The sequence below is a fragment of the Rhinolophus sinicus genome, linkage group LG04 (assembly GCF_036562045.2).
Source record: "Rhinolophus sinicus isolate RSC01 linkage group LG04, ASM3656204v1, whole genome shotgun sequence".
NCBI classification, from domain to species: Eukaryota; Metazoa; Chordata; class Mammalia; order Chiroptera; family Rhinolophidae; genus Rhinolophus; species Rhinolophus sinicus.
In genome coordinates this window covers 117,144,706-117,154,603 of record NC_133754.1, presented here as the reverse complement: position 1 = coordinate 117,154,603, position 9,898 = coordinate 117,144,706, and positions in this window count along the sequence as shown.

The following is a 9,898-nucleotide window of genomic DNA, read 5'->3' as shown; positions in this document are numbered from 1 at the left end:
GCATACATATTCCTTTCTAGTGGCAGAATGGGGATAATTTTGTAGAACATCTGTAAAGTTAACTAGTAAAAGCATTAACATGAATGTTCAAAATGTAAGACAAAGCCCACTGAAAGGAAATTAAAACAACATGATTGAAGATATCTCCTCTTCCAAAAGAACAGCTTTTCAGAATTTATACCAGAAATAACCAAAACAATAGGAGTACTGTAGCTATGAAAATTGTTAACACCTAAACATGTAGGACTTAATAAAAGGATTCACCTTAGGTAAAAGGCATTGACTTCTGTATAAAAACCGAGACTACAGCTTGCTGGGGAACTCCTTTTCTTGGCAATCATGGTGCCATTTTTAGTGCTAACAGACAGCTGCCATGGGATAGTTTTCTGAAAGAACAAAAGATGTATTCTTCTGTTGAAGTGAGTTTGCTATTTCACTCGAATTGTAAGGTGATGACTAAATATATCTAGCCCATTTAAGTCAGAATAACTGAAGAATTCACAGGAACTTTCATTTGAAAGCCTTTGTGGAGGATGGGGATGGTGAGGTGGGTGAGGAATTTTAGTCATCATGACATTCAAAATGAGACAAGCTCTCCCAATGGAATTCTAAGACATGATGGCTGTAACATTAATGCAAGTCATTTTAAAGTTAAAGTCTTCCTTAGAACCTTGCCTTTTCAAAATTTGAACTTTGTGCTTCTTACCACCCTATAATCAGAAAAGTGTCTGTAGGCAGATTCTTTTTTTTTTTTTCAATTTATTGAAAACTTTAAAGCTATAAACTGGATATTCCAAATGTTACGTCCAAGTATGTGCAATTCACAAATTTGGTTCCAGATACTCCAGATATTAAGGCAGCCCCTTTCTCCCTCTTTCTCTCTCCCTACCTCCTTATCTCCCTCCCCCCACCAATGGAATGAACTCTATCACCACCAGCTATTAGCAAATCAATCCATTACACATTACAATAAGTAAAAAAACAAACAAACAAACAAACAAACAAAAAAACAAACCTGTGGAATGGTGGAAGAATCAAGTTGGAAGACTCATGTTGAATGCATTTTTAGTGGAATCTTCAGTCCTAATATTTTGTAGTAAGAGGAAAGATCAAATAGTTTGGGGGACAGAACAGCTAGTATGTGTCTTTTGGATTGTGGGGACATACATGAGCATGGAGACTTAGCCCTCCTTCATGTGTAAAGATTTATGAAAACTGAAAATCAACAAGCATACCACCTGGCAGAAAAGGAGACATCAAGCACAGCATAGATAGCTTAGGTTCAAGGCTCTTACTATCCGCCCTATTCTTCAGCTCTAAGCCTATTTGAGAAAATACAGATTTCCTCAGTAGTTCTTGTGATTCCGTGTGCAGTACCTTAGAAATGAGGGGGAGAGCACGTGTAAGGCTGATCAGTTATTTGTTGATATTATACATAGTGAGATATCATTGACTCATTTTTTTGAAACTTCTAACACTAATAATATGAGTGAATGCACATATTTCTAACAGAAGTATGAAATCACAAGCTCTATCCATAATTCATCATGTGATTGCCTCTAGGGAGAAAAAGAGAGGACTGCAAAGAAAAAGGTAACATGAAGGACTTAATGATTATCCCCAATGTTTTATTTTTAAATAATTAATATGTGGAGCTATTATAATACAATTGTAACATTTATTTTGGGTGGCTGCAAAGTGAGTGTTTGCAACTTTACTTTTGATAATATTGATTTTTTTTAATATAAAACATTAGATGTACTTTCAGTTCTGGGAGAAGATGATATATATAGACTCACTTACCCCTATTCTTTCACTCCAAATAAAAGTACTCTGGGAAGAATTCAACAACCATAGGAAGTAGAAAGGTGAAAATAATCTAAAATGTGGGAAGAAAGATGGTAGACTGGCTAAGAATGTAAATATTTAAAGAACAACACTGTGGTTAAGTTTTGTTTTGTTTTGTTTTTTGTCTGTCTTGCTTTTTTTTAACCTCCCATATAGCTCAAATTGAGCGCCAGAGAAACCTGAAACCATGAATGTCCAATAGACATAGGCCAGAGAAAAGGAGAGAGAGAGAGAGAGAGAGAGAAGAAGAAGGGGCAGAGAAGGAGAAGGAGAGGGAAAAGGAGAGAGATAGAGGAGAGGGAAAAGAGAGGTGGGGGGGAGAAAGAAGAAAGGAAAAAGAAGGAAGAGAGGGAGGGAGGGAGTAACAAAGGAAGGAAGGAAAGGAGGGAAAAAATCCTGTTCTCTCTGGTCAAAATAACAGGAAAGAGGAATTGAGCAGGTGCCTAATGGGGAGACTGATAGCTCTGTCAGCAGTGTCAGGAATCTATCTGAATAACAAGGGCCCCAAGATGTGTCTATAACAGCAACAACAATGGAACTGAGCAGGCTTACACAAGCCACAGCTCACAGCCACAGGCAGAAGAAAAGATCTTACAGCCTAAAGATGACAAAAGGCCCAGTGTCTCCAGGCCATCAGTCCAGTGCCAATTAGAAACTTCAGAACAATGTCTTCAAGTTCTTGGCATAAGAGTAGTGGCCACCCCCACACAGTAACTCCTGCCCTCTATCCAGCAGTAAATAATGATTCAGGCCAGGTACTACCAAACTTGCACTCAATAGCAGAAGGTAACCCTTTCCAGCATCTCCTGAACCTCCACTCAATAACAGAAAACCGCCCAGCTCCACAGCTCCTGATCCTCCACTCAGTGTCAGAACACTGACCAAGTGGGTGCTTCCTTCCTCAGAAGTACCACTAAAGACAGAATGGAAAGAGCACTGCCACTGTGTGGCCAGGGAAAAGGTCATGGGAAATACTCTCTGTCATGCAGATATGGCATCTACCATCCTTCACCTAAGGATACTATGGACCAGGAAAGTGACTTCTTTCCCCAAGTTAAACCAGCAGAAACCTTATCTGAGCTCCAGTGAAATGAAATGATAATAGCATTACAAGGGCTCAATAAACTCAGCTGTCATTGGAACTATAGCCCACAAATTAGGTCAAAAATGACATGTTAAACTTAAACAGGGCAACTGCCTGCTAAAAATAAAAGATTTAAATAGTATCAAGAGTCTCCTGACATAGTAGATAAAATGTCTAGGGTACTTGACAATCACTCATCAAACCAAGAAACAGGAAAATCACAACATTAATGAGAAAATATAATTAACTAATGCCAACACTAATATGAATCTGATATTGGAATTATCTGACAAAGACTTTAAAGTGACTATCACAAGAATCATTTAGCAATCAATTACACATCCTTCTGAAACATATGAAAAAAAATTATTAGGTTGGTGCAAAAGTAACTGTGGTTTTTGCAATTATTTTTAACCTTTTAAACTGCAATTACTTTTGCACCAACTTAATAGAAACTCTCAAGAGAGAAATAGATGTGTTTCTTTTTTCTTTTTAAAGAACCAAACAGATACTGCAGAATTTTAAAAATACTGACTAATACAATCATCAAAATAAAAACCTTGTTGGATGGGTTCAACTGTAGAGGTGAGATGACAGAAGAATCAATGAACTTTATGACAGACCAATATAAATTATTTAATGTGAACAACAGAAAGAAAACACACTGACAATACAATAAACACAGCCACAGGGTCCTGTAAAACATAAGAACTAACATTTATACATTGGGATTCCAGAAGGAGATGAGAGAGAACGTTATTTTCAAAAATCAGTTGAAGAAGTAATGGCTAAAGGCTTCCCAAATTTGATGAAGACATAAAAACCATGGGCATTAAATCATTTCATATCATTACAAGAAGGAGGGTGAGTATAGTACAACAAGATATTTTGAAAGAAAGAGAGACCATATCCACATAACCCTTGTTATAGTATATTGTTATAATTTTTCTATTTTATTATTTACTGTTGTTAATCTCTTATTGAGGTTAATTTATTAATTAAACTATCATAGGTGTACACACACACACACACACACACAGATGGTGACAAAAAATGTACACACGTTTTAAGAAAGGAAAAAACTGTATTTAAATAGTAATACTCAATATATACCAATAACAAAAGATGAACAGAAGTCACGTTTGATTTCTGCAATTACAAGAGGTGCTCAAAATGGCTACCGTCAGCATCTAGACTTCTGATTATGGCAAACACTGTTTGGTAGACTTCTGTAGTGAACGTGTAAACTGTTCCAACACCACAGCAGAAGCAGCAGGACTTGTTGCTGTGCAAGGCCTCCCGGATCATCCCTTGTACACATCACACACAGTACCATGCATCTCAAACTAATCACAAATGTGTGCAATTAGGCATCTTGGAAGTTCTCTTGCATACTCATCCCTCCATTGTCATTGTACTTCCATGTTCTCGAATTTCAAACACCACTTCAAAACGGTCTTGTGCTCCTCAAATGACAACTGTGCTCTGCCATTTTCTTTGACTGTCCTGCCTGTCCGATAGTGACACTAGTATTCATTTGATTAACACCATCTTTTGAGCGAACATCATACTACACATTGCTACTGTAATTCAACTTTGAAAGTAATACATAGATAATATCTCTTAAAATGTGTACATTTTTTGGCATCCCTGGAGATATATATATATATATATATATATATATATATTCAATTTGAAATATATATATATATATATATATATATATATATATATATATATATATACTTTTCAAATTGAATTGAATTATGGTAGCCATGTGTAGTATGACGTTTGCTCAAAAGATGGAGTTAATCAAATGAATGCTAGCGTCGTTCATTGTAGTAAAATTTTAATACAGTGTTTTCATTTCTTAAAAATACAGTTCTCTCTCTTGTGTGCGTGCGTGCACACACAATTTTTTACCCGGTTGCCAGCTTTTGTATCATAGAAAAGTTTTCTTTACTATCTAATCTTATTCCATCATTTTTAAGCACAGACTATCTTATCACCCCTTGCTTCCTTGTCCCCAGCCATTAGAAACTGCTACTTATTCTTGGTGAGAGCCAAAGCTACATTGAAGGGATTTCTAGAAACTCTACTGCTATGTTCACAGCCTTTAGCATCCCACTGCAGCACACTTAAGCAAGTCCCCACACATCTCCAATAATTTATTTTCTCTCTCCTTCTCTGGCCAGAACATTAAGAATAGATCTTGTGAATATCCCTAGAAAAGAGCTGGCAGGTAGGTGCTGGTTTGCTCTATAACTGGTTGCTCTAGGAAGTTAAAAAAAAAAAAAAATGAACTATGATAATGTAAGTTCAGGTGTCTTGCAACATTGTACACTCTAACCAAAGTAGAAGTCTGAATCATTTTATAAGTTTGGAAATAATGGAAAATTTGCTTTCTAATCATACCTTTCAATACATATGCCATTTTTTTCCATTTTTGATTCTCTGCATATTTAAAGAATAACTTGTATACCTCCATCATGAATATTAAAATATCCACCAGTTAACAAGTAAGGATAACTGGCACCCAGAGATGCTGAGAATATACTTAATACAAAATGTATAACAATGATAGTATAGAAAATTTGATTTGGTAAAAGCTATGACTATAAAACAAAACAAAACACAAAAGTTTTCAACAGTAGAGACATTTGTAAATACAAAGGGTGCCAAAAACTTGTATACACATTTTCAGAAAGAAAAAAAATATATTAAAATTATAATACTCAACAGATACAGATAACAAAAGATGAATACAAGTCACGTTTGACTTCTGCAATTACAAGAGGTGCTCAAAGTGGTTACCATCAGCATCCAGACACTTCTGATTACGGCGAACTACTGCTTGAGCAATGTTGACCAATGTGTCCACTTGTATACATTTTTTGGCACCCCCAGCATATTATATTACAAATCATAGTGCAGTGACTGTAATGACAATCCGTAATAGTAATAATTTTGATTACAAGTGAGATTTTTTTCTGAGTGTTGGGGATAAACTGGCACAGCGTATGTTATCTATATGTTTTACTTCTAAAATAGAAACTCATGTTAGTTTACACATAAATTCTATTTCCTTCAAAATTATAGGTATAATTCCTAAATAGAATTCAGAAATAATACTAAGGAATCCTATTTTACAATCCACCAAAAACTTCAGAACACCTAAGTGACATAATTGTAGGCATTGTTCTAGCCAGTTGTCTACTAATACCTAAAACAGAAATTGACTTAACCTGATTACTTACATTTTAATTAAACTCATGTGATTAACAGACTTTACTTATAGTAGCTAATATATTATTTCCTAGTTCACGGCCATTTATGCTAAAAAAATGGAGAAATGCAATCTGAGGAAAATATTTTAAAGAACAATTTACCTGAAAAATAGTAGAAACTATAGCCTTACAAAGTATTTTTTCTTCCTATTATCAACAGGTTCAGAGCAATATGGCAAGCCCTTTTCCAATTGTTTCATTACTTTATTTTTACCTATTTTTCAGAAGTATTTAGATTTTTTTTATTTGTAAGTTTTGCTATCTTATTTCTATTTTAAAAGGTTTCATACATTTGATATATTATCTTTTTTCATTACTAGCTTATGGCATTTTAAACATTTATTTCATATATTTTATCACTATTTGCTAATGTAAATATACAGTCAAATAATTTTATGTTAATTAATATTTTGGCTATTTCTCACTTTTCATAGATCTGCATTCTTCATTGATATCTTATTGAGAGTAACATCCAACTTGCAAAACCCTAGTGTCTTTCTAATGATTACTGTGTTCTCAAAAAGGCCCATATAATCTTACATTAGGTTGGTGCAAAGGTAATTGCGGTTTAAAAGCTTAAAAATAGATGTAAAAACAGCATTTTGCATAAATGCAAAAAACTAACAAATAGTTTGGATACCAAAAACAGTTTAGGTCAAAATTACAGAATAAATTCCTCACTCCAACATACATCCAAGCTTCCAAATACATTTCAGTGAGACAAAGTAAGAAATAAACACTCATGAGATATAAAGTACAGCACAGGGAATATAGTTAATAATATTAAAATAACTATGTACAGTGTTAGAAGGGCAATAATAGACTTATTAGGGTTATCACTTTTTAAGGTCTATAAATGTCTAATCACTATGCTGTTTTGTACACCTGAAACTAATTTAAAAAAGAAATGATAGCACATTTAAAGAAAAATGTCTTTGCATTATGTATCAATATGAAGACTTCCAACTGAAGTTACTTTTTGTTGGAAATATGTCAATCTGTTTAACCAATGTTTATGGATCATAACAGTCTAAATACAAGGGAAATAAGTAAAATGTGTCAATTTTAAATAGACAGTTACATTGGTCATGTGTTTTCTATACTCAGCACAAATACAGTCTTACAATAAGTATAAATAAATGTGTTCTTGTTAAGTGCAGCATAAGTTCACTAGTCATAAATTAATGCATAGCTTTCTAAATCTGCCCATATCTATTTAGTAAAATAGGCACCTAAGTTTTCCTTGTTACAATCAAGGAATTGACTGTAAATCCTACCTCATAGAATCTTTATCACTAGATCTGATCAGAAAATAAGAGAAGATAATAATTACATAACTATTTACTCACTGCTAGTAAAATTGGATTCTTCTTAAATACCCAGGATTGCATACTCAGGTTACAATGAACATTTGCTCTTTTTCTTCAGTCAAACTGAAAGGATTTGGAAATTCAAAATAATCTGAAACCAGGATATATCATTGATATTGTATTTACATATTGTGTCTAGTCAGAGAAATACGCAAATGGGAATTAAGTCATTCTTTAAAAATCTAGAGGAAGCATAACCAATTGTTCATCAAATAAAAAGTAAGTCACCCAGCTAAATTTCATACACATCCAAATTTACGTGGCTTCTCCAACTCTGTCAGCTCGTGAGTATGTGGCTTATGCAATGGCACGAGGCCCTGTGCTCTGAGGAGTCCCACTAATGCTCTACCTTCACTATCTTTATGATTCCTAACAACTTAGTCTTTGAACTGTGTTTTGTAACTGAAGTCTGTTGGGACAATGAAGGGACAGCATGAGCAGAGAAGACACTGCAGTACTGTGTCAGCCACTTAAAAGGTAACTTGTAGGTCCTTTTCCTATCTGCTCTTTACTGAAGGTACAGTTTGTGGGTAGAAGGTACATGAATCAAGAAGTGAAATATAATCAGTTGAGTTAGTCTTGTGGAGCATCTCCATGGTTCTAATAAGAAAAATATACATGCGCATGTGTGAGCTACAAAATACAAATTGTGCAATTAGTTATTCCACATGGTAAGTCAAAGGCTTTTATAGGTGCTTTATATTAAAACTGGAATTGCAAAACATAAACAGTAAAATGCATGCTAGTTATTTAAAATTCTAATTTTTCCTTAATTAGAATGACTTTAAACAGCAAGTAAAAAGCACCATGACAATTCAAAAGAGAGAGCGAGACCACAGAAGAAAAGAAGAAAGCTTTATTTTTTAGCACCATTAGCAGTATTTTTCTTGAATTTTCAAATAACAGGCTCATATTTTTATCTGGGACTGAGACTGGCAGATTGTACAGCCAGCCCTGAGACTTATTTATGACTTGTGCTGAGAGTTTAGCTAAGCCATCCATAGTACTGCTACCTCCGCAATCCATTTTGTTTGGCCAAGTGGCCTGCAGGGACCTTAAATTGACACTATTCTCCTCATGCAAGCACTTGACCTAGATAGCAGCCCACAGAGTCACAAACAAACGTAATTTCCTGAGGTGACTTTGCCAAGGATGTTTGTGATCCCCAGTCTCCCCGCCACATCCCACGGTCTTCCCTTTATGCACCTTTTTAATAAGACCCCTGTGGAGCTTACCAAAACCCTGCTCCTTTGGGTTTGAATTGACCAACCCAGTCTTAACCTGGGATCCACAGAGCACTTCACCCCTTGACTTAATAAAGGCGTATGCCCAAGGTCTTTTCTCTCCCTCTCTGCCTGTACCCTGCTATGACCTCCCACTATGGTCCAACGAGTCATGCTGTGTACTTTCTCTAGGAACTGTGAATAATAAACTCTACATCTATTTCTCTTGTAGATTTTTGTTGAAGCACAGTTCACCATCTGGCACCCTGTCCCACTTAACAAATGTTAACAAACTCGTAAGAACTTGTTTTATAATTTGTAATCCACCTCCGTTTATTTATTCATCCCATTTCCAGGGTAATGCATATCACCATTCTTCCAGTATTTCCAACCTCATTCTGGTGTTTCTTTAAGGACGATTTCCAGCTTTTATGGATATTTTTGGACAAGTTTCATTTCACTTCTTCTTTTCTGACATTTTTTCATGGGCCCTGTTATAATTACTTGACACTCAAATGAATGTTTCTTTCACGATTCTGGCCTTGGGCTTTCTCTTATTTTCTAAATAACCTCACAAATTTATTTCCTGTTCCCCTGACCTGAGCTAACACGTATCCCTTCATGTATCCTAAATATATGCACAGCCCGAACTTATCTTCACTGTATCATATACTTATATATCCTAATATTATTAGGAATCTTTATGTGTATGTTCCACAGTCCCTTCAAACTCAACCTGCATTTAATATCACACTTTCTCAAATATAAAATCTTGATTCTGTTATTTCCTAATAACAAGCTAACATCACTAGTCTTTGTTGATAATATAATTTTCTTGTATTTCTTTAGTGCTTTTCAACTTGATTTCCCAATGTCTGTTTTTTTCTTTCCCTCATATTATATGGACATATTACAGTCCATAACACCAGGAGGGTTATTGTTCAAAGATGTGACTCCTACCTCTGATAGCTCCAAGTTGCCTGCAGAATAAAGTCCAAAATGATGTTCACATCACACATGGCTTGCCATTACCTTGCCTCCCCTACATGTTCAAACTCATTTTGCAAAGGGAACAACAACAACAAA